The 26288-nt window shown below is 43.4% G+C and overlaps 1 protein-coding gene and 1 long non-coding RNA gene across 2 annotated transcripts in view; one reads left to right on the top strand and one right to left on the bottom strand.

Moving 5' to 3' along the window:
* Positions 1 to 14111, bottom strand: part of LOC102253564 (aromatase) — a 71869-nt gene extending 57758 nt beyond the window's left edge. Inside the window, exon 1 of the mRNA XM_005863934.2 lies at positions 14037 to 14111. The gene's annotated coding sequence lies outside the window, so the exon portion shown is untranslated. The remainder of the gene's footprint in view (positions 1 to 14036) is intronic.
* On the top strand, positions 7201 to 26008 carry LOC106725716. Its single transcript, XR_001361639.1, has 3 exons — positions 7201 to 7241; positions 14555 to 14560; positions 25999 to 26008. It is a non-coding gene; the product is annotated as an uncharacterized LOC106725716 (long non-coding RNA).
* The last annotated feature ends 280 nt before the right edge of the window (positions 26009 to 26288 follow it).

Below are 26288 nucleotides of genomic sequence, written 5' to 3'. Positions count from 1 at the left end.
GGAAGGACACTAAGAATAGTATCTCTGCCTTTAAGGAGCTTATGATACAGCTAGAGAGAAAGTGACAAATACAAACAAAAATAACGACAGGAAAGGAGTATGCAAATTATGAAGGTGAAACAGCAAAGGGATCAACCCTGCTCAGAGGAGTGAGATGAAAATCAGGAACTGACTCCCAAGGAGGCAGTCTTTCCAGCCACATGGAGTCATTAGAATTCTGCTGAAACTAGATGGCAGAGTGCTCTTGGTGATGGTTTAAGACATGTATTCAGAAATTTTTTTTTGAGAGATTTCACAGAGGCTTTGGTCCTAAAGGGCTACTAAAGCCCTAGTGAATGTTTCGGAAAAGCATTAACTATGAAAAGGCCTCTGTAAGCCAATCCAGAGCATATATGAGCTAAATAAACCATGTTATAATATGCGTCCAGTATGACTAATAATGCCTGGCCCCTTTTAATAGGCTCTGTTACTAAAGCATGCACACACAGGTAAGTTGCAAAGAGGTTCATTAGAACCAGCTGAGCTGGAGTGAGATTACTGTGGGCCTCCAGAATGTGAGTCAGTTAGAAGCTCAGAGGTAGTGTCTCAGGCTGTTTGGAGTTCGAAGATTGTTTACTTTGAAGCCAAATGAAGGAGTAGCCCAGGATCATCCAGGACCCTTATATAAATCTTATCAGAGAAATGAGTGTGAGCATTATTAACATATCCCAACAGAACTTTGTTAAAAAAAAATGAGAAGATGCTTTGCTTAATTATAAGTCAAGGAAATACAGTAAATGTGTGCCCTTTTAAAAGAATACATATATTTTTTATTGATTTCAGAGAGGAAGGGGAAGGGAGAGAGTGATAGAAACATCAATGATAAGAGAGAATGATGGATCAGCTTCCTCCTGCATGCCCCACACTAGGGATTGAGCCTGCAACCCAGGCATGTGCCCTGACCGGGAATCAAACCGTGACCTTTTGGTTCATAGGTCAACACTTAACCACATCAGCTGGGCTGTCTTTCAATTTATGATTTTTTTTCAACTGTTTTAGTTTGAAGTAGCTATTTCATCACAGATGGCACAATGCCTTGAGAGAGTCCACTACACAAACACTTGTGTTATATGAAACTGGCTATAATAGTGACCATTTGAACAAAGTGCTGTGGTGGGAAGTGAGGGAAAGAGTCATTCTCCCTGAGGTAATCAGGAGAACTTCATAGACACCATGATGGAGGAATAAGAGTCCAAGGAGTTAAGTGTGGGGCAGGTGAGAGCCTGAAGAAGAGGGTGATGGGTAAAATACTAAAGTCCTTTGGTTTTGGGCAATCTCTCACTGCCCACCATCCCACCCTCAAGGCCCTCAAGGAGTTTTCAGTATTTTAGAAAAATGGATTAAGGATCCAGGAGCAGCAGCTCCCTGGAAGATACCAGCTGAAATTGGGGGGATTTGTGATTGAAAACACATCCTCTACTTGAGAGGGCAGACAGGAGAACAGGGTCCTCAGGGGAAGAGAGAAAGTTGAGAGGATCATTGGGGAAGAAGAAGAATTTGGGGAAGCCTAGGGAAATAGAGAAGGGTACTGGAATGGGGGAAGGGTAGGCAGAAAGCAGTAGCAGTCTTTGGAATAGCAAGAAGGCTTGGTGACAGCTGTGGCACACCTCTTGGGAAAGTCTGGGGTTATGTATACCTCCTAATGAGTCCAACCAGTGCCAGCTTTGTAGAGGTTAAGACCACCCCAATTAGGATGGGCATGGTTTCCAGATCATGCTTTCTGTAAGCCCTTTATGTCACTTTAAAGTACATGGATGAGAAATTACACAGAACAGATGCAGAACTGTGTCACTTACTTAACAAAAATAACACATCTGAGCTAATTAAATTTTTTTTTCATATTGAGTTTTGTTTCAACTACCTTTCCAGTCCCCTTTCCTGCCATGAATCCTGGACAACACCCAGCTGTCCCAAACTAGTCCTAACTTGGCAAGCATACCACCCCATTCAGGCCATGAGACTGTATGTGATGATCCTTCCTCTAGCATAAGCCTGGGCTGGGTGCGGCCAGCTAGTATTACCTGTTACCCTTTATCCCCTCTTCTCATTACATTAGCTGAGCACTTTTCATTGCCTCAGGGAAGCAGAATGCAGAAGGAACAAATCTTTTCCTGGCTTTTGAGTTTCAAAATCTGGGCCTATAAGTGTGGGCAAGGACTGGCTACAATAACAGCTTTGGGAAAAGGAATGGGTTACAAGAGCAAGACTATTTTTTTTTTATCCTCACCCAAGGATATGTTTTTATTGATTTTTAGAGAGAGAGGAAGAGAGAGACAAACATCAGTGTGAGAAAGAACATCAATCTGTTGCTACCCATATGTGCCTCGACCAGGGATTGAACCTGCAACCTAGGTATGTGCCCTGACCTGGAATCAAACCCAGGACCTTTTTGGTGTATGGGATGACACTCCAACCAATGGAGCCACCTGGCCAGGGCAGGAGCATGACTTTTCACCTTCTGCTCACACAGAGAGATAAAATCTCCTCAGGCCCAAGGGAGGAAGAGAGAGGAGAGGAGAGGAGAGGAGAGGAGAGGCTGAGGCAGGAGACCCGCTGGTGGGATAAAGACCTGCCAGGGCCCTGCTTCCTCTCAGCACTCTCTGAGGGAGGCAGGGCTTAGGACTATGTAGCTGTTGTGCTTCCCTGTCTTAACTGGAATTTTTGTCATTCACCTACTCAGCCTGTTAACCTGTCTCATTTTGGATTACACTGTCCTTTAAATTTGCTTTCATTGCCATTATTCAAGAATTTGTATATCTTAAATTTTAAAAGTCCAGATTTTAGGTGTCTCTTGAGAAAACTTAGGTAATCTGGCCACGCTGGACTCACATCCCCTTGTGGCCATGATCTGGTGTCCCTTTCAACAGGGCAGTGCTCTCCATTCCCCTGGGTTATTGTTACCTGCCTGAACTTCGGAGCTCTTTGAACTTCAGAACCCTGATGCCCAATGAGTCATGTGCCAGGCTACAGGCTAGTGAATGTGATCAGTCTTGATAAATCTAGTTTCCCCAACACAGGAAAATAGCTGGTCTCCTTTGTGCAAAGATGCAGTTAGCCTGTTCTCTCCCTAAGTGTGCCCAGATGCACAGCTCAGACTCAGCCGAGGAAAGACTTAGCTTTCACTTTGCAAAAAAAACCTGCCAGATCCAACCCTTCTCTGCCAGTCTCGGAGAGTAGCAAAGAGCAAGATACGTGGCAATGCTCTCACACATCACATTATGTGCACAACGCTTTCCTCTCATCAAGAGGTACTTGCATATACTGATAGAGCAGGGCAGACACTGGCATCTCCTGAGAGGTTAAACTCTGCACTCAAGATCTCACACTAGTTATTGACAGTCATTGAGGAGGCCCGCATCCTGATGCGGGCCTCCTCATTCCCCAGCCAGTGCCCTGAAGGCTAGACTGCTTTATCCTGCCTTGGAGAAGGGCTGGGCAGAAGGAAAAGCCTTCCCTCCTCACGTAATAGAAGTAGACAAGCTTCTGCCAGTTCATCTCCAGCCCATGGAGTCAAGGATTAGTCCCTAATTTCTATCACACCCTGACTCATTTAACGGAACTTTCCCAAGTTTATTTTTACTTCTAAATCCATGAGTTGAACAGATTTGTAGAACACGTTTCCTAAAAAGAGCTCCTATCTGCTCTTGCCCTTTTAGAGTAAGCTTTAAAGCTAACCTGGACCGTGTGGAGAAAGAAAGCTGGAGGCAAAGAACTGACAAATCAAAGAAGTGCCACTAATCTCTGGGGGGCCTGGGCAAACACACGTCCCCTCTTCCCTTTTATTGCAGCTGGATTATTTTCTGACTAGAAGCCTTTGTTCATTCAGAAAAAGAAATCCAAGGTATTAAAACTTGGTGATTACTACGTCACGACCATGGACTTCAAATAATAGCACGGAGTTACTTGATCAAGATATGCCAGAGTTTGGAAAAAAACACTAGAGAACTAAAATTTGCTGCTGAATTTAAATCCGAGTCCTATAGAGCTTAACTTATAGCATCAAATTCATATCAAGATCTACTTTTGAAACATCACAGAATATGTATAGATTTTGAAGAAAAAATATATGATCTGAAACAGTAAAAATTTATTTACTGGTCTGTTTACATAACATTCTAATTTTTTTTTATTTTTGCTAATCCTCACCTGAGGATATGTTTCCATTGATTTTTAGAGAGTGGAAGGAAAGGGAGAGACAGAGAGAAACATCAATGTGTCACATTGATTGGTTGCCTACTGCATGCACCCCGACCAGGGCTGGGGAACCTGCAACCAAGGTACACGCCCTTGACTGGAATCGAACCCAGGACTCTTCAGTCCACGGGCCAGTGTTCTATCCACTGAACCAAACTGGCTAGGGCTACTGTATGTAACATTTTAATTGTTTCCCATTAAACACATGACATGTGAAATCTTTATTAAAGAAAAATATTTTTGGATCGTATTTGTAAAAAAACACAAAAGAAAGTGAGCTTGATACATTTTATACTCAATGGACATGGCTGTTGTCATGGTGACTTTTCAAAACACCAAATTGGGACTTTCACCCCTATTCCACACTGGAGAGGAAATCAGAGGACAAGGAGGTCTGCATCCAGAAGAATCTCATGAGAGCAGGATTGTCCTATCTCTACCCGAATACACATGCTGCTCCGAGGGAGAGCAAGTCAGCCCTACATTCCAGACTTTAATGTAAACATCTCTGTCTCTGCCACTGCTGGGCTGGGTAGTTTGAGACAAATCTTTCCCCTGGGGTGGTTGGAAGCTTTTGAGTGCAAAATCAGACCAGGTCCTCTACTTGTGGCAGCCCATGGCTGGAGTGCTGGGCAGGCTGGCGGGAGTGAGTGTGGTCTCTCTCAAGCAGGCTGCTTGGTGACAGAATTTTCCCGGCCCAGGGCAAAATGGAAATGGGGAGCCCTTTGTTCAGAAAGCAGGAAAAAGCCTTTCCCCTTCTTCCGTGCGCTTTCTCTTCACTGTCATGGTGTGTTTTATTTGCCAATGTTGTACTTCCCAGGGTACAGGGGTTCTTGCGCGGGCAAATTCAGACTCTCACAGGTGCCTGGGGGTAGGGTGTGTGTGTGTGTGGGGGGTGGCACCCTGTGACTCAGTCCCCTGGCTGTGGGCCCAGCCCTAACCCCCCTGGTGGAGGTGGCAGTGTTCGCTGGGCTGGGACCAGGAGGAGCCTGCAGCTCAGAACTCCAGGGAAGCGGCAGGAGAGGAGGCCCTGCGTGAGCCAAGGGTCTGAGTTACCAGTGCATCCTAAGTCCCATCAGACTTCGCGTATAAAGACCACATTCAAAGGTAAAATTATTAAGAATTTCAGTGTGGTGACTGCAGTGCATTAAAGGGCAAGCGCAGCCCCCTTTGAGCACGGCCCTATGTGATGCATTGGCCAACCGCCCAAGCAGCTGGGCTGCCTGCCCCCCCACACAGAGAAGGGTCCTCTGGTGTGGAGCCCCACCCAGCAGGCAGGAGTGCTCAGAGGGTTTCAATGCGACAGCTGGTTAGCACTAGGCATTGCTCCTTCTTCCACTCCCTCCCCCTGCCAAAGGGAAATGTAAACACTAAACAAAGTACCAGACTCACTTCTTCCTAAATTTCTTCTAGGACACTGTTTCAGTATATTTATTGTACAAGCGGGGTTGCATTATATATCAGACCCCATCTCCCATCTCCCCCATCTCTTTAAAACCACTTTATTGAGGCATAAATGACATACAATAAGCCTCATATATTCAAGGTTTACAATTTTATGTTTTAGCATATACTAGTATATGCTAAGTCAAAAATTGGATAACAACCTAAATGTTCAGTAGCAAGTAAAGGGATAAACTGTCATTTAATTATACAATAGAATACTACTCAGCAATATTAAGGAACAAACTGTTAATATGAAAAACATAAATGAATCTCAGAATCAATATGCTGAGGAAAGAAGCCAGATAGTAAAGAGTGCAGACTGTATGATCACAATGACATAAAATTCTAAAAGATGCAAACTAATCAATAGTGACAGGAAGCCATCTGTAGTTGTCTGGGGATGGGGTGGAGGAAGGGTGGATTACAAAAGGGTGATGGAGATGTTATCCCACCTTTGCCCTCTTCCACCTCCCCGGCCCCCCTTTCCCTCTGGTAATCACCATACTGTTGTCTATATCTATTTTTTTTTGTATGTTTATTTTTTTGCCAACACCCAACTGTTTTGATTACTGTAGCTTTATAGTAAGTCTTGACATATAAAGGTAAGGTTGGTAAGTTGGAAGATAAGTTCTCCAACTTTGTTCTTTTTCAAAATCATTTTGTATGGTGGCCATGGAGACGCACTGCTCAGATATCCTTGAAAGGACCTGCTATTGGGAGCCTAGTTCCGTGGTCGGCAAACTGCGGCTCGCGAGCCACATGCGGCTCTTTGGTTCCTTGAGTGTGGCTCTTCCACAAAATACCACGTGGGCGTGCATGTACAGTGCGATTGAAACTTCGTGGCCCATGCGCAGAAGTCGGTTTTCAGCCTGGGCAAGTCTATTTTGAAGAAGTACTGTTGATATTTGGCTCTGTTGACTAATGAGTTTGCCGACCACTGGCCCTAGTTGATAGCTCCTCTCTATGGATTCACCACCAAGTTCACAGAAAGGCCATGTTTCTTTGGCCAGCTCCTAACCAATGACTAAATATGGCAGGGGTACTAGTGATAGCCCATTCCATCCAATACAGGACTCTTCCAACAGACAATCTTTGCTTGGGGACTTCCCATTCCTGGCCCAACTCTCAGAACTGCACTGTAGTCTAAAGCCCTTTCCACACAATTCTTCCTTCTCTCTGTTCTCAGGTGTCAGACTTGCACTGGTCTGACAGCTTCCTTGCCTACTCCTGCTTCATTCCCTTTTATCTTCCCTAGTTTCCCCCCTAAATCCCTTGCATACCTATTGCTCAAAATCCCCTAACTGACATATTTTGATTATTGTAGGTTTTTCTCATTTCAATATAAATTTTAAAAATAAAAAACAAAAATAAAAGCCTGCTGGAATTTTATTTGGAAGTTCAAAGAACAATTTGGGCAGAATTACTACCTTAATATTGAATCTTATATCACAAAGATGTCTGCCATTTATTAGATCATCTTTGATTTTTCTCAGCCGTGTTTTGTATTTTTTAGTCTAGAGGTCTCAGATACCTTTTGTTGGATTTATTACTAAGTATTTTATGTTTTTTGTTACTACATTAGAATTGTTTTTAAATTTTTATTTTCTAATTGATTGCTACTAGTGTCTAAGAATATAATTTGATTTTTGTATCCTGAATTAATATCCCGAAACCTTGCTAAACAAAACTTTCCATAGGGCCCTAGTGCTCTGGTAAGAGTGGGGTATGGGTAGCTGGAGTTCCTCCTATCATGTTCCCTCTCCCTAGCCCCCCTCACCCCAACAACACCTTCAAAACAGTTTCTGGAAATTTATGAAGAACTCTAAGATTCCAAGTAATACAGCTAAACAACCCACTGTTCTAGAGGACTTGGTATTTACTGAGTACCTCAGCCATATTTTATCTCACTTTCGTTCTTAAAAGAAACAAACAACTAACTTGTGAAATAAGTAGTAGTAGTTCCATTTTAAAGAAATAGAGATTGAATTTCCTTCTTATAGTCACATGGTTTCTGTTTGAGGAAGGATTAAAATCCTGTCTGACTCCGAAGTCCATGCTCTTTCCTCTTGCCTCAAACGGGCTCTCCCAGGCTGGCCTAGATCACTGAAGCAAGGAAGCCTCATGTTCGCTTCCAGCTGCCTGGCTGCCGGCCGCCATCTTGGTTGACAGTTAATTTGCATAAGGATATGCTGATTAGCCAATGGGAAGGGTAGCGGTCGTACGCTAATTACCATGTTTCTCTTTTATTAGTGTAGATGGTTTCTGTTTGAGGAAGGATTAAAATCCTGTCTGACTCCGAAGTCCATGCTCTTTCCTCTTGCCTCAAACGGGCTCTCCCAGGCTGGCCTAGATAGACAGCTGGATTTCAAGATGGATGTCTGATGGGGGCCAAGTCTTTCCTGGCTGATCTTGCATTCAGTCAGCCCACAGAGATCAGAGGCCCTGTTTGGGCTCTGGTATGCCACCCCTGTGGCACCTTCCACCAGGATGTTTTCCCAGCTTCCTGTCCCACTCATACTGCTTTTTGAGGGTACCAGTGACTTTTCTCTCACTCATCTGCTTACAAGTCTAAGCATTTTTTTACTTCTCTGCTGCCTTAGCAGAGACTATCTTCTTGGAACTGTATGACCCACTTTGCTTCTGGTTCTCTTCTAAAGTCTCTGGTCTCTCCCCCCTCCCCCCCTTTTTTTTTAATCCTCACCCAAGGATATTTTTCCATAGATTTTTAGAGTGGAAGGGAGAGGGAGAGACAGAGACAAACACCAATGTTAGAGAGACATCAATTGGTTGCTGTCCTCATGCCCCCGACCAGGGCTGGGAGCCTGCGACTGAGGTATGTGCCCTGACCGGAATTGAACCCAGGACCCTTCATTCCGCAGGCTGACGCTCTATCCACTGAGCAAAACCGGAGCAAAACCGGCTTGGGCTCTGGTCCCCTTTTATCTGTCTTCTGTCCTGATTCCTACCTCTTCTCAGGATCACCCCCTCTGCTGAATTCTTCTGTTTTGTCCCTCTCCACACTCATTCTTAGAGCTACTCAAACACTTGTAAGAGCAAGACCCCTCTCATCAGGGCTGCCAGTTGCCTAAAGGTATGGTCCCCAGGCTTTTTGAGTTTTTCAGGATAGCCCTCCTGTCCCCATAAAACAGCTTGGAAATTCTAATAGTTTAGCAACTAAATGATATTTTTCAGACCCCTCCCCCACCTTCCTTGACTCTCAGAAGAGCACAAATCTTTTCTTAAACCCAATATGTCTTGATTTGTACTTTGAGGGACATAGTTAACATTTCTAAGGAATGTCCCCACTTATGATGGGCACATTTTCAATCTCTAAACCTTGTTGAAAAGCAATCTCACCATCATTCTACCTAAAGTGAGAGCGAATTCCTAAGTTCTCTTACTTCTAGAGATGCCACCATTGTATTTTTCTTTCCTCCTTCCCTTCTGCCATCTAATCACCAAGCCTAGCCTCAGACCATTGTTGGCTCTATGCTTGTCTTGGGTTGGGCTCTATCTTCTACAGCTATTGTCCAGGCCAGGGCCAAAAATATTTTATAAACCAAGTTTATTATTCATATTTTCCTCAATATGGAACTTTTATAGGCAGAGAAGAACCAAGGTTTGCTGGCCCTTTTATGTGAATCATTTTCTCCTTTATGTTTCCCCCCATTTTATTATACATCATGAATACCAACTTTCTGTCAATCTTCAATTACCCCCCTCATTGTAAACCCTGGCCCTATACTTCCCATCTTAGGATTTTTCTCTAATCCTTTCCAACACTCAAGATATGTGTTCTGCAGTAAATCTTTTAGGATTTACTTTATAAATAACTGATTTGCTATTAAACGAGCTCTGAGGGGCAGAAGTTCCCACAATGAGTGGAAATGAACATCATTAGGCTTTAAGCTTCTTCAAGACAAACACCATGTCTTATTTAACTTTGTATTCCCAGCATCTAGTCCAGTGCCAGGCATATCATTTAAGTACAGTAAAATACATTGAATAAGCAAACACTACTTTATGGTGTTGCCCTCTTTGGTATGTTCCTTAAATGCAGAAGGGTTTCAGCTTCCTCACCAGGAAAATCGTGCTTAGAATACTGACATCATAGTTTAAATAAGTAAACCGATGTAAAGGTCCTACCACAGAACTTGGCACAGAGAGCGCAAACCATGTGAGTTCACACTTTCCCATTAAGTTTTTAGAATTGTCCTCAGAATTGTACAGTTCCCAATAATTGCTCCCATATATCAGGATCTTTTTGCTAGGGCTGCTCCTGAGGTAGTACCACATCCAAGTGTGGGAACTGTAATAATCATAAGAAAATAAATCTTGGTCCAGCAGAAGGAAAACCCACAAGGATTGCTGCTTAGAGTACCCTTTGTTATCAATTTTTGGTGGGCTTGGCTGTGTCTGTTCTGACATGCAGATATACACTGGCTTAGCTTTTTAAGAGATTCCATAAATGCATAATCTATTTGAACACTAAGCTTTATAACAGTAGGGACCATTTTCCCCTCCCTTTCCTTACTTCCATTCAGGGGAAAAATAATATGACCTGCAAGTTGAAGAGCCTTTGGACATTCTAGTATGTTCACTGTTAATACTGAACCCTGCACATTTGTACCCAGCAGGGAAAATGAAAATGGTTAATCCCAAGGACCTGTTAAATTACTTTTATAGATTAAATAATTTCATAATTTTTGGAGTGGCAGTTGTCCCTAAATTTTTTCTATGCCCTCATTTTTTTCTATCTGTAAAATAGGGGTAATAGTTTGTACTCTCATCCTCTTCTTGGGATTAACAATTATTATGATATAGAGGAAAGAGCACTGGACTTGGAGTCAAGAGAACTGAGCTCCATTCCTCGTTAGGACTAGTTACATAGACCTTGGACAGATCACTCCAACTCAGTTCCTTCGCCTCCAAAATGAGAACTCTAAGCAATCTCTAAGCTAGCTTCCAAATTAAGGATGATATTCTTTAAAAGAAGTGAAATGAGTTAAGTGGCTGTCTTCTTCTACCCAGGGATGCCAGATGAGAGACTTTCTGTGCACTGTATAGAGGGGGATTTGGCCTGTGTTGCCCATGATAAGCATGTGACATCTATACTCCAACCATGTATGTCCTAACACTACATGCCAGACAGTAACCCACCTACATGAATTACCTTGCTTTGGGCAAGACACTTCAGGTCTCTCAGCTGATTGACATAAATAAGGATCCAAAGTAATGGGGATGTATAGAGTGCTTTGTCCCAGGGCTCGTCACAGCTGCCCTGGGCCTCATTTTTCTACAAATCTTCTACCCAAATACTGTTTTAGGGAAGTTTTAAAAATTAACTCTTTAAGACTGATCTGTCAGGAATATTGGAAGAGGGGCAAAACATAAGCCAGAAAGGCTTTAGAACCAGAGGGGACAGGCCACTGCAGTCCTGCAACCATGAAGGGATGTCCTTGCTGGATAGTTCTGCTTTCTGTAGCATTTCACCCTGCCCCCACCCCAGCTACACCTGGACTCCCTTCCCAGCCACGCTAATATGGTGGCACTCCACTTGAACCATTCTGGGTCTTGGTCTTTCTTCCTCTCTACCAGTATAGCCCCCTAACTGTTGTGGTCTGGGGATGCCTCTGGAGAGTCTTATCTCAGGCTCTTTTCTTACAGAAAGGGTACATCAAAGAGTCCTACCCCACTGCATTTGGGATGTGCATCATGGCAAGGAATGGCGACAGGCCCTGTGGCCTCTGCTGCCTAGCCGGGTGCCCGCCTCCAGTTCATATCCTGTGGTAGTCATTGAAATGTGGGATCTGAGTACCTCCAGCCGTCAGAACCAGGAGTAAGGAGACTTCTGTGAGAAGATGCCTGGATCAGAGCTTTGACTTTACTAAGACCAGAGGGACTATTTGAATGTCAATTTAAAATAGTTGCTTGTGCGTTGTGGCCTGAGGAGAGCACATTGGTGGAGAGTAAGACTGGCCAGCTTTGCCATTCTCTGTGTAGATAATATCTTGGCAAACTGCTGAACCTGGTTTACACGTGTGTCAAACAGAGATGCTGATGCCTTTGTGCAGCTGTTGTGAGGATTAAAGAGAACTGCACATTGTCAAGTGCTGAGTCCACCGTAGGTTTTTCCAACTTCCCTCTCACCAGAGAAAGACCAAATTATCCAAAGTATGATTCATTTAGAAGGGTTAATTTTTTTTTTCTGTTAAAAGTAGTAATCATGTTCTACCTGATCATTTCAATTCAGGTATTAAGCTGTCCAAAGTAAATAGATCCATTTGCAGCACAGATCTCCCACACAGCAGAACTGTTAGGAAGTGGGTCTGCCAGCTGTTACATGCCCCCTGTGTACTCTTGCCCACACCAGTCCAACCCCTGCCTAAGGTTTGAAGGAAAAAAACAAGTTTGTTTAGCATTTTTAGACACCAAATAAGGACTATGATTGGAAACTTTCATGAAATTAAAGCTATCTTTTTTCTGTGTATCCCTCACTAATGGAGAGGCTCCTTTTGATTTCCTGGTTTATGATTTATATTGAGACCATTTGTGGATATATGTATGTGTCTCAGAAGCAACTAATTCCAACACAGAAGAATGAGTCAGCTTAGTATATAGTGGCCAGTCTATTTGGAGTATTTTCATTGTGTGCATCAAATCTTGCAATTGTTCTCCAACTTGGTCAGATGGCTCATTAAGACAGCCAAAATGACAAGTTCTACAGTGCCATTGGCCCCCTTTGTCTCCTTGTGCATAGACAAAGCTTACAAGACATAAATCTCAAAGGACATAGTGACTGGATTTGAAAAATCTTAAAGAACCACTGCAGAAACTTAGCTGCCACTTGGGATATAAATGCTACCGTATCTTTGCTTATTTTTATTCCCCTTCATATTTAGGAGTGGTACACTTAAAACTGGAAACACATCCAGACACAGGCAGCACAAGTTATAGCTTATTTATCCAGTTCCTTAAAGCCACAAGCATGTCTCTATAGCAATGACCACACTGCAATATAAGCACACCAAATCTAATTTTAAATGGCAGAGCTGTATGTTTTTCTGTGCTTTCATGGTAAATGACTTTAAAAAACTTTCTGACATTCAACATATTTGCTAATTTCTTTGCAAATTTCTGAGCAAAGCAATCACGAAGGAATTCTTTGTGCTTGAAGTTGTAGCAGTAACAGAAATACAACTCATAAGCAGCTTCTGAAATCAAGTTGTAATCATATTGTGCTGATAGTCTTTTCTTAGAACAACTGTAAGTCACAAATTTTCTGGGATTGTCCTGATTTTGAATGCCCTGACCCATTGCCAAGCTCCGTATTTAGATAAAGTATCCCATTTTCTGGTTCTGAGAAGATGTCAGCATACAGCTCAATTTAAAGATAAGTGGCTCATACAATTCTTACTAAAAAAACAACAACAACACAACGCACGAAAGTATCATCATCCCAACTTGTCTTTATTGAAACTGTGATTTTTGTAGTCTGTTTGCTTAGATCTGTAATATCTCTATGTAATATTTCTAAGCTCAATTAGAGACATTTTTATTTCTCTCACAAAACATCTCCTTTTTATAAATGCACTTTGAATACCCCAAGTGGATTTTTAATCACAGTCTTAATTGAAGGGGTATAGATAACAAACAATTTTTCCTCATCTCCAACTCCAATTTTCTAGAAAGACATTTAAGTCTTCAACTCCTGGCTACCTGAAACAGAGTACAGATGGCTGGGATTTCTCCTATTTTTAGTTTTGTTAATGAATCTTTTTTTTACGGCAATGACGATGAATAGAAAAATGCTTGTTTTTGTGCTATGAAAGAGAAGAGAAAAACCAGTCCTTGAATAATTGCAAGAAAAGACCACCACTTGCTACTAAAACTGATCCTGGATTTAAAAGCTAAAGTTTGGAAGTAAAATAATTTTGCCACTAAATATTTTAGCAATTTAAAAATACACTGAAAAAACCCACACTTACTCCCCTAGCACTGCACACCAATCGGGTGATATTCTGCATGCTCATCGATTTAGCCACAGTGTGGAATTTTTCCCTTCAAATGAAAACCTACAGAAATAAACTGAAAAGGATAGATTGTTTCCCCCTCTATCCTCTCATGTCAATGAAATATTTTGAATGAACTGTTTTCTGATCACAAAATCCATGTCCAAGTTGTTTTTAAAAAATCAAGAAGCAGTTATTTAATAGAATACATTCTATTAAAAGTTAGCCAAGACTAACTAATAAGACCTCAAACAACAAATTTCAAAAATTTTTCTTCTCTTCAATAGTTTTGCATGAGTTTGGTTTTTTTTTTTTTTCAGGAAAATGTGCAAATATCAATGTTACCTGGGTCTGCTGGTCACTTCTAGTTTTTGGACTCTTGAAGATGGAGAGTTTTGCTAATGATGCGCGGCTGTTTAAGAACCGGGTGGCTTTTCTGGCAATCACTCTTTGTGTGTGCCATCTTTTATAAAGGTGCTTCTTGTTGCTAAGAGATCAGTTGCTTAGAGACCAAATCATTAAAAAAAATATATATGTCAGGGGCCAACATAAATTATGACCAAATTTTGTCATTTCAGCTCGCCCTCTAAATGTTTGGCTTTTGTAATAGATCATAACGTACCGAGAGAAGCCAATTACTAATCACAAATAGAAAACTGACCATGAGGGGGAGAAAAGATCTGCATGTACGCTCCCATGGACAGAGAGTAATGCCTCGGATTTCCTGTGAAGGAGCTACATCATCGTGAGGCTCGCTGAAACTTGCTCCCTGAAACTTTGACTCCTGTGGGGGTCCCAGACATATGCTGGGAATATGCATGTATGTACGCACATATGCCTGCCCCAGGCAAACTTGAGTGCAGTTTGGAGTGTGAAGACGTGGAAATTGTGGAGCTACTTTAGTCTTTTCCAAAAGAAAATTAGGAGAAAAATGTTACACTTAGGAAAATGTTAGGTTGGAAATCTGAAGTGATCTTAGCCTTCAGCCAGATGTTTTCATGTGAGAACAACTGTTGTCACTACTTTAGGTCCAGGTGTGTATGTGCTGGAGGGAGGGGATGTGCACTCAAATCTGCCTTCTCTCGTGCCCCCCCCCCTTCCCCGTACTCAGATATAGCATTGACTAGGAGCAGGAGTAAATGCAGTTGGTTAAATAGGTAACTTTGGAGTTCTCTCCCCCACTGAGACTTTCTCCCCTCTAATTAACTGTCACCTAAGTATTTCCTCTCCCAGGGACATTTGCATTTAGGAATATATTTTTAAATGAAAGACTCTTAAATTTTTTTAAGATTCAGAGGAATAGTGGCATTCCAAACTCCTTAACAGGTAGGATGGGAGATGTTTGGGAGCTAAATAAAGCTAGACACAGCTCTTCACTGTGTAATGCGATGAACACAACTTCCCCCTCCATCTCTTCTTGAGCCCATCTTAGAAGAGAAGAAGCAAATAAGGGAATTAAATAAGCAAAGACTTGAAGTTAAAAATCAAGATAAGAGGGCAGAAGTGGAAGTGCAGCTACCCTAAGGCATCATGTGTTGCCTCCAGACTCCCCAGTCTGGCCACACTCCTGGGCCCATGGCTGCCCACCCTTATGGACAGGGCGGGGACAGCCAGCCCAGCTGTGGACATGGTGCTGCCAGACCAGAGCTTCCTGTGGCATCTTTCATAGGCTTGATGAAGACAGGACTGGGTCATCTGTCAGTGAAGTTCAACAAGCACTATGTATGGCACATGGACTCCATTTAATCTCATGATTAATCATATCAATGTTTTGACTGCAAGAAGGCTGGCATGAACTTCAGCGAGTTCACAGGCATTGGCAAGTACATCATGGACTGGCAGAATGTCTTTCACACCTATGACAGGGACAACTCAGGGATGATAGACAAGAATGAACTCAAGCAAGCACTCTCAGGTTTTGGCTACTGGCTCTCTGACTAGTTTCACAACATTCGAAAGTTTGACAGACAAGGATGGGGACAGATCGCCTTTGATGACTTTCTCCAGTCATCCAGGGCTTCATTGTCTTGCACTGACTGACAGGTATGTTGGATTCACGTGTCATATGAACAATATCTCTCCATGGTCTTCAGCATTATATAACACTGGCCTTTTACAAATAGCAACATGACTGACAGAAAAAGGACTGAAAATGCCAAATCTCTTACCATTAATGAAACAAAGCACAGATGCAGTAGATGCTGTTCTTCCTTTAGATTTTGTACAATTAATATTTGTACATATGTGGATAAGCTGATTAACATTTTTGCAGTTGTAACCACAGTCATATTGTTTATTCAGATACAAACATTTGAATTTGGGACTGTTTGTGCCAGGAGGTAAGATACAATAATGTTTCAGGTATTCTGCATGTAAAACATCCAGCGTGTGTTTTTCTAAATAGCTTCAGTTCTGTAGTGGAAATACTTTTATTAGCCAATAGGAATTTTTAAGTAATACAGAACTTTCACAGAAGGCTTTTCATGTGCCTTACTTTAAAAAGGGGGGGGGGGCCTCCGTCCTCGCAGGGCCAGCGAGCGTTTTACCCTCCTGCCTCGCGCAGAGTGTGCGGCGGTTGCTGGGTGCCAGGGTGGCTCCCGGCGGCGGGGATGCTAAAGGAGTTGTAGCATGGACACTACAGAACTAGAAAATGAATATTGGGAGGATAATTACATCAAGTCATCTATAACTCTTCAAATCCTCAAAGATGGAGAAGATGAAGCAACTAAGGAACTCATCTTCTCAAAAACAGAGGAAGTAAAACCACAGATTACAAAAAGTATTTGTCCTCCACAAGGAAGATTGAATAACTATTACATGGAATATTTTTCAACCCCTTCTTTTTGGTTTGGTTGGATTGGAAGTATCTATTGCAGCTCTTAAATCAGATGCTATTGGTATTTCTATTGCTAGTATGAGTTTGGCATTACTGGTTCGAATTTTACATTTTTCTTGATGTATTTTGCTGGTTTTAATTTTAAGGAGAAAATATTTATTGCTCTCTCATGGATACCTAAAGCTACAGTCCTGGCTGTGTTAGGTCCTCTAGCTCTAGAAACTGCAAGAATCAGCTCACTCCACTTGGAACCATATTTGAAGGCTGTACTGACAATAGCATTTTTAGCCATTTTGGTCACAGCTCTGCTTATTAACATACTGGGGCCCAGATTACTTGCACACCATGATCCCAACAAAATAAAACTGGAATCGTCAAATTAGCACTTCATTAAAAGTTCATTTGTCATCACCTGCCTGCTTCTTCTAATGAATTATCTTACATGAAACAAAAAAGATACAAATAGCCCTAACCGGTTTGGCTCAGTGGATAGAGCATCGGCCTGTGGACTCAAGGGTCCCAGGTTCGATTCCAGTCAAGGGCATGTACCTTGGTTGCGGGCACATACCCACTAGGGAGTGTGCAGGAGGCAGCTGATTGATGTTTCTCTCTCATCGATGTTTCTAACTCTCTATCCTCCCTTCCTCTCTGTAAAAAATCAATAAAATATATATATTTTTAAAAAGATACAAATATGTGAAGACTACATCAAAGCAAGGACTGAATAAATATGTGATTTATCACAGAGCTTTTCTATGATTTTTATAACAAAGTTAATTTAACATTAAAAAAAAGAAAAAAGGGGGAGGGGTTTATTGTATCATTTAAATATGCAACATAATCAATAAAGCAAGGTACCCTTTGGGGGGTGGAAATCAAGATAAGAGTAGCTAGGATCTTAAGAGATTTTATTTCTTTTAGTAGTCTTCAAAGTGCTGGCCATTATAGAAGACTCCATGTGTTTGTCTTGATAGTCTTGTGATGAACACACTGTAGGGAGGGAAAAGTTGGAGTGAGGGCTGAAGGCTTGGGTGGAAGTGTCAGGTGGGAGGATTAAGAGGTCAGGTTTTCACTCCTTAGCTCTGGTTACTGTCAGACTAGCATCATCCCACCACTCATTTACAAAGTAGATAAAAGACCCCAAACCTATTTGAGTTTATTTAGAGACACATAGCAGTAAAACATATATATTGCCTATGCAAAATGGGATGGGGCTAATGCTCAGCAAAAATTCATCATACGAGAAAATGAAACAGCTTTCCTTAACTCAAGCTTATCTATTACACAAGTAAAATGGATGCATAGCATTTGAGTGTCACAGAGTCAACACAGGTATGCGAACTAAGCATGCATTTCCCCTTAACATCTCTTTCTTCCTTCTAACCCCCCAAATTTATCTGTTGTCTACTTTGTTGGGAGATAAATGGAAGGGATCGGAGAGGAATAAGGGATAGAAAAAGGCAAGAGAAATAAAAATTTTGAAGAACTTACTGAATACATAGTGAATACCAAGGCAAAAACTTTGTAGTGCATAGAAGAAATGCTTGTTGAAGGAATGAGAGAGAGGGGAGGAAGCTAATGGGGAAAGAGGCCATGAACTGACTGCATGTCCTTTGAGGCAGAAACCACCTTATACTTATCTTTCCCAATGTCAATCCTTCCTATAGGGCTTTTGCACTTAAAACACAACCAAATGTGTTTGTTTAATTCTAAGTCAAAGGAGAAAAAGAGCAGAAGGGATGGGCCTGAGGGGATTGAACTATTACTTGGCCTTAGTTCCCTCCAGGGGAAACAGGACCCCATGTGCTTGGTTACCTCCAAAGGAGGTGTTCTGCTTACATTTGTATTTTGGACCTCAATCTAAAAAGCCTGCCCCTTCTTTTTCCTCCCTCCCCCCATTCGATCTCTCTATTCGTTTGCCTCTGCTTTGGCTCTCTCTCCTCTGTGTTGTGACCATTTGCTTTGGATTCTTAGCTTCTACCTCTGGGACATAAGGCCCCACACCTGCCATTTGGCCGCATCCTACCTACCAGGAGGTGACCCAGGCACCTTTCTGGATACCAGTTCTTGCCAGGCTCCAAGCTTTCACCTGCCTGGGTGGAGGTAGGGAGATGCAATTGTTCATGAAGGACCCATTCAGATGTCAACACGATATGATTAAAGGAAATAGGCTTGGATCCATGAAGGCTCTGCCAACTTGAAGCTTTGAAAGGAAATTTTTTGCATTGATGCAACTGTTTGTACCAAGGAGTGCAGTCCAATGTTATTTGGGGTCGTGCAGAGTGACGGACTACTTGTTCACAGGTAGTTGAACCACAGAGTCCTGACACCCTGACCCCTGGGAGGCTGTCAGGCTATTCACGCTCCATCTCCCAATCTCAGGAATGGGGGCACAGCTGGGATCCTAGAACTGTGGGCACTCGCGTCCCAATCAGGAGATGGTGCATTGAGAGGCATCAAGCCCCTGAGCATCCTCTGCAAACGAGGCTGCCACTGCAAGTGCCTTTTATGTTGGGGAAAACGAGTATCCCCTGAGACCACTCCCAACTGAGTATCCAAAGATCCTGATGCTAATCTATTGCTTACTGCCCAACTGCCAGTAATTATCCCAGGACTTGCCTCTGCTGTCTGAAAACCCAAGACACAGTTTCTAGAAAGGCTCACACAGCCCCCTTTTAAGCTAGGGGGTAGGAAGAATCTACTTCTATCCTGGGAGGTTCCAGGAGAGTGTCCTGCAACTCCATTCCTATTTCTCCAGGACGCTGCTCCAAAAAGAGGCTAAGTAGCCTATAGAAAAGCATGACCTGCTAAGTAAAAATGGCAGCTACTTCAAGAAAGACCTCTGTATGCAGCCTAGAGCAGCTAGTAGAAGCTGACCAGTACCAAGCAAGGTTACTTTTCCCAAGCAATTTTACCTTGCTAGATGCATATGCTGGGTAAGCTTCTCTTATAAGCCAGAGGCACAAGGGGGAAGCAGAGGAGGACCTGCTGTCACCTCCAGCCATCCAGTCCAGAGGCTACTATTAAAGCGTAGGGTTTGAGCAGCAGAGGGCAGCAAAGCACCACTGTGTCAAGTTGAAGGCTAAGGCAACTTTGGGAGGCATGAAGTGAAAGGGCAGAGGGTCTGCTCTCCCAAGGGACAGTGGCTCATCCTGGCCAGAGGTACTGCAACCACGCTTGCCCTCCTGATTGCATCTTGGGACTCAAAATTTTTGTTGAAGTCCTCAGGGACTTGTGGCATGCTAAGGCCCGAGACAAGGAGGCCTGGCTCAAGGGTGAACAAACCTCATGGTTATAGTTGGCTTCACTGATTGTACACCCTACTCCTGGTCTTACCTCCTCCTTGTAGTGATGGAGGCCTTAAGACACCATATTTCCTCCTCACCTTTTGGCACCTACTCAGCAACAATTTTTCTAAATACTTTGCTCCCCTATCTGGATTGTATCCCAACCTTGTGGGGTACATATCTGTCCACATGCACAGCTACTAGTTCTCCAATAATTACCTAGAGAAAGAACTAAGCCAAAAACAGTATCCCTTGGGTGCTCAGAGAAGACTTGCCCTTGCACCCATCACCAACAATGAGCCTGACCCAACTATCCAGGAACATTTACCTGTAACAAATCTGCCCCTTCTCTCTCTGCCCCTTTTCTCTCTATCCCTGCCCCAGAAACTATGGTTCCACCCACACCAAATTTCCCAATGCTTTGGTCATACCAACACTAGCAGCCAGCCTACCATTGGGGGAGCTACAGCAGTCTTCTTCCAGGGAGGCCTTGGCGAGCCTTGCTCTGACATGTTGAAGACTACAACAAAGAGTCCACCAACCACCCCTGGGCTCCAGAGCAAACACACGTCCAACTCATCAGTTAACAGACTTTTAAGGCGGAGAGCTCTTAGACAGCAATTTGCATGATAATTAACATAACAAAAGAGCACAGCCCAGTAAGCACCACCACAGTCCAATTTCATTGCTTTTCTTGGAGAAGGAACCATGATGATCTTCTCATTGTCTAGCTCTGGTTGTGGTAATTTACCTCTAGTCATTGCCTTTGACAACTTTCAGTTATTAATTATACCCATCTGTTAAGCAGTTTTACTGAGTGAGGAAAGACTAGAGAGAGGGATGGGAAACAAGAATATGATGTGGTGGAGGAAGATGGAAGCAGACAGAAGCCAAAGGTCTCGAACTGAGAAAGTAATGTGGCCCCACAAGGTGCATACTTTACTATCCACATAGTAACCTATTGACTAGAATCTAAGCCTTAAGAGAAAAAAATTAGGGATAATTACTAATTGCAGCACAATTACAAGCTGACAATGTTGTTTTTTTTTTTTAGCGAAGTACAACTGAGCAAAATTCTCATAAACTAGTCTCCATTCTCCTCTCTCTCTCTCGTTGCTGATCCATCTCTGAATCCATCTCTCCCTCCTCTCTCTACTGGTATGTCCCACCCAGCCACTCTCATTGCAGGTAAGTACCTTCCCTCCCACCCCATCGGTACATCACCATGCAGGCCTGGGACAGACACACATCTTCAAATGAGGTAGGCCAAGGTAAAGACCAAGAGGCACTAACTAAATTGTTCCATCTTCTGGTACTTGTTTTGTTGAGATTTCTCGTCCCTGGGACCCCACCCCTCTTTGACAGTTGATTCTTGTCTGAACCACAGTCTTCAACCAGCAGGGTATAAAGTGCTTCTTATTTCACTCAGCACATTGTATTTAAAAGCCAAGTGTGCCCTGACCACCAGGTACATCCAAAGCTCACTGTCAGGCCACCAGGTCTTCAATAGCTTAAAGGGAATTCTCCTCCGAAGAGCAGTGTAGCCTTGCCATTTAGGCTCCTCAGGCCTTCTTTTTCTGTGTTTGTTTTGTGTGGGGTTTTTTTTTAACAGCTTTTATTGAGATATTGTTCATACACCACACATTTCACCCATTTAACGTGTACAGTTCAAATAAAAATATGTTTAAAATTAAGAAGTATACAATTCAGTGGTTTTTAGTGTATTTACAGAGTTAGGCAACAATCACCATAATCAATATTACAGCATTTTCATCCCCCTCCATCCTTTCTTTCCCCATTTGTTACTACTTTCTGTTTCTATAGTTTCGCCTGTCTGGACATTTCATATAAATGGAAATCATATAATATGTGATCTTTTATGACCGGCTTCTTTCACTTAGCATAATGTTTCAAGGTTTACCCATAAAGCCTGTATCATTACTTTGTTCCTTTTGTGACCGGATAATACTCCGTTGATGGATACACCCCATTTTGTTTATCCATTCATGACTTAAGGACATTTGAGTTGTTTCCACTTTTTGGCTCTTGTGAAGAATGCTACCATGAACATTCACCTACAAGCTTTGTATGGACACACGTTTTCAGTTCTCCTGGGTATCTATCTACTGAGGAGTGGAATTACTAAGTCATGTGGTAACTCTAGGTTGAACCTTTCTAGGAGTGATACTGTTTTCCAAAGTGGCTGCACCACTTTGCATGGCATCTCATATGTTGTGTCTTATGTTAGTTTGGAGCTTTTGGTTGCAAGATATGAAGACTCACTCCATCTACTTTAGGAAAGGGAATCTACCTGTGGCGTAATCCCTACTCCTCAGGCCTTCTTTAGCTTAAAGGGAATCCTCCTCAAGAAGAGCAGTGCTTACTTGCTATATACATCCTCCTCACACTATCCCCTCCCCCCATTCAGGGTTTCCCAACTCTTTTTATTCTGCAGATTTGTTGATTTGTAAGCGGGGAGCAGGCAACCAGAGGAAGGTTGATGAAAATCACCCAGAAGGAAATAAGGAGCAGGATCTGTGCACTGAAGATATACTGGATTATGTACAAGCAGAGTTGACACCTCAAGCCTGTGACATCTTGAAAGGGGTAAGCTCTGACCCCAGAATGCACCTCTAGGCCTCTAGAGGGGGCAGGAAGTGCTGCTCTAGTCTTGCTGAGGATGATTCCAGCAGAAACAGCTCGTTTTATCCTACCCAACATTTCCATCCATAGGGTGACAGCAATATATGGCAGGATTGACAAGAGCGGGGCTTGCCCCTGCATGTCCCTCTCACATATAATCCATTCAAATGACATCCACTCCAAAGAAAACATTGACCTTTGAATGAGCTAGGAAATTTATCGCTTTCCTTCTTTGCCTGTCCTGTCCTTCCCCATCCCTTAAATCAACCCCAATCAAAATAATGGGAAATATATCCTTTAAGCAAAGAAAAAAGAGACAAGGAGGCTAACAACTGCCACGGTGTTAGCGTGATAGCTTCCGAGAGCACTGCTAAAACTGTGAGACAATGTGGCATGTTCTCTGGCAAATCAGGGGAGGTCTGTTTGAAGTGACTAGGAAACCAAGTCCACTTGAACTTGGGGCTTCTTTCACTGCCACTTCCTTGAGGATGTTGTAAGCCTCCTCAGGTTCTCGGGCAGCTGCAGCTCAAACATTGGTCCCAGGGCTCTGTAGAAGGAGCCTGTTCCCACGCAGGCTCCCCACAGGCCCCTCCTCCTCTCTTGGGCAGAACTCCACTCCGGCCAGGTCTCCACCCTACTCTCAAATGGACACTCCTCCAGTCCTTCAGTTAAAACCCTCAAAGTTATTGTTAAACTGACTCCTGATTCTCTTCAATGATTCAGGGCTAAAACTATTTAAAGAAAGAAACAGAATCGCCACCTTCTTGATTCTAACCCAAATCAGGTCCAAGTCACCAGCCGATTTTATTGGCAGCTAGTAGGCAAGCCTGTGTGCATCTTGGAGGTGGGGCATGAATGTTAAAAAGTTCAATTCCTCAGCAAAATAACCCATGGTTGACTAGGTTTGATGCACAGAAGCTAAAGAGTATTATTGGAGTAAAATGTAAGTAATAGATAGCTGCTTTTGTATAACAATCCAAAGCACCGTGAATATGCCCCCTGAAGTCTCACTTTCCCCCCAGCCTCTTTCCTCTTAAATTCAGAAACCTCTCAAGAGTAAAGGCCATGTCTTACACATCTTCCTATCCCTGGGATGCTGATGCCTATAGCATTTTGTGGTGGTACAGTGCTTTTTGAATGAATGAACTCTTTATCCTTTGCCTCATCCCCAGCCCCACTTTCCCTGGCACTCCTCAAGTTTTGACAGCTGTTACCTGAGCTCCCGGTCCTGCTACATTCCCAGACCAATCATTTATTGAGGCAGGAATTCTTATTCAAACAGCCATAGTTCTGCCCACTATCCAAAGTGTGCTACCAATTCCCTGCTCACCCCCAGTGATCTAATTTGGGCTTTGGTGCCCTTGAGCTGACCTCTAGTGATGCACATTTGCTCCACAGGGCACATAGTCTCTATCATCCCACATCCCTTGAGAATCCCCTGCTAAAACCTGGACCCTCCCATCTAAAGCTTCACCACTCAGTACCCAGGCTCATCTGATTTGGGTTCCTTGTTCTAGGTAATCTGTCTAGTAAGCACTTCAGCCCCACCCTCCTCAATCTTTGGCACACTCCTGGGCCCACTGCAGAGACAGATGCACTACCCCTTATTCCACTCCCTGTCTTCATCCCCACCTCTTTCCTGGAAACAGAAGTCCTGCTCTGAACTCCTGGCCAACAGCTCACTCCCTGTTAAACTCTGACTGTTCTCAGTGGTGGCAGCCATCTCTCGTTCTGGGTCTAGTCTCTGCTTTGCCCCTCTCATGGAACACCCCCACCTCCATTTCCTGAAGCCCTGGTTCTGACCATTTGTTTAAATCAAGACAGGATTGCTGTGCCCTTTGCCTTCCCAGCTGGCCCTCTGCTTAGCATCTGGTTCACTGTTGATGAGAGGGTCCTGCCATCTCCCAGCCTTTCTTGCAAACCTTCAACATGACAAAGGGATCAGTAACACAGTGGTGACACCCTCCGCCCGCCCCCATACACACACTTGTATTCTAGATTCATCCTTGCACTGTCAAAAGAAATGAAAGGTGAACTAAGCAGGAGGGGTTGTTCTGAAATAGGTTTATTGTTATAGAACTAGGGGTTTGGGTTACATTCTTCATGAAGGGAGGGGGCTGAGGGTGCAGTTCTCTGAATCAGACATGTGCAATAGTCTGGAACAGTCCCACTTTCCATCCTCTTATTCTTTTCAGTGAAGGCAATTTATTTTGTGCTTACTAAACACACAAATCTTTGCATTTCAAATGCTTTGTTAGATTTTATACACACTTCCAAAAACATTTTAAATGAGTTATTTCTCAAGTCATGAGTTTGGGAAAAGGGGGCCTGGCCACTGTTGTGCAGTCTCCGAGACAGCTGCGGGGAAGAGCAGCTCTCCTGGGGACCCTTGCACCTGACTGCCTCAGCTTCATATTGTGTCCCCATTTCATCAACCAGAATGTGAATCGGTCCCTGCTAGTCATCTTTCTTGGCTCCTTCCTCTTGGTGGCTACAAACCACTATCCTGTCTCTGGTTGGGTGGGTGCTTTGGGACTTTCTGGATAGAAGGTTTGCCTGCAGAGCTCTTAGCTGCCCACAGGACCTGCCCCCGTCTTTCCCCACTCTCCTTCAGACAGACATGCAGGATCCCTGCGTGTCCTCTTCCCAGCCCTTGCCAGAAAACTGGAGTCGTTCCTTGCTTCTTGCTTCTGGTAAATAGGAGGCAACCCCCTGCTGTCACTTCCCCAGAGCTATTTGCATTTTAAGCCTTTTTCCATTGACTCAAGGAATGAAACTTTGCCTCATTGAAGGAATGTTAGCATTGCCTTCAGGTGGCTGGAGGAGCTTGGGGGAAGCTCTCTTCAGTGCCCCTACACAACATGAATGCTACCAGACTCAGTAGAGGCTGACGAAGGTCAAGCGTGAACAGCGAGGCAGCCACCCCATTCCCCACCATACATATGCCCCACCACTGAACGTCAGGCTCACTGCTGAGTGAGCGGAGGGCAGGCAGTAGGTGTGAAACAGGTTGAGCTGCAAAACCATCTTTGGAAGGCCAGCTTCCCTAGCTGGCCCCAGCCTGTGGGAGCCTCCCTTCCCTAACTCCTCAGAGTTTCTATTTACTTGGCATTCCTACCCAGCCTGAATCACCAGAAATGAGGCAGAGTTTTTCTTTGCACAATGCCTGGCACATAGTAAGCACTCAGTAAATGTTAGCTATTAATAATAAAAAGAATACATTTGGAATGGGACCCATGGGATGGATAGAAGCTGCTAGGAGTAGCCGGGCACCAGGACATGAAGGGCAGCGCCACTCCCAGTACAGGGTGACCATTCATTAATGTTTCTGAACTGGAGGGACTTTCAATTCTTTGAAGTGGAAAAAGAAAGGCTTTTGGCCAAATGACAATGATAAGGATCCTTTATTATTCCTAAAACTCCAAAAGAGTTGAAACTGGCTAAGCATCCTGCTCTATACTTAAGATGGAGATTTATGACCAAACACCCCCTTCACCACCACCACCACCACTGAGGAGACAAAGGGAAGCTAGACAGACAGGGACAGGGACCTTGAGGGGCCGAGGGGGAAGAAGTAAAACTGGGACCCCAACTAGGCGGAATTACTAAGACACCCCAATTGGGTGGGGAAGGAGGGCACGTGTGAGAGGCATGAACTTTAAAATGTATGAACATTGCTAAGACAAACAGCGTGCAGATAACCAATCACAAGACAGGCATATAAACCAATCCCAAGGATATTAGTGAGGCAAAATTCTTTGAGAAGGCCAATCAAAAGCTAGCAAGACTGTATCCACCCCCTAAATTAAAAGGCAGAGCTTCCCCTCCACC

Source organism: Myotis brandtii, unplaced genomic scaffold (genome assembly GCF_000412655.1).
Source record: "Myotis brandtii unplaced genomic scaffold, ASM41265v1 scaffold182, whole genome shotgun sequence".
NCBI classification, from domain to species: domain Eukaryota; kingdom Metazoa; phylum Chordata; class Mammalia; order Chiroptera; family Vespertilionidae; genus Myotis; species Myotis brandtii.
This window is presented reverse-complemented; position numbering and strand designations above follow the sequence as displayed.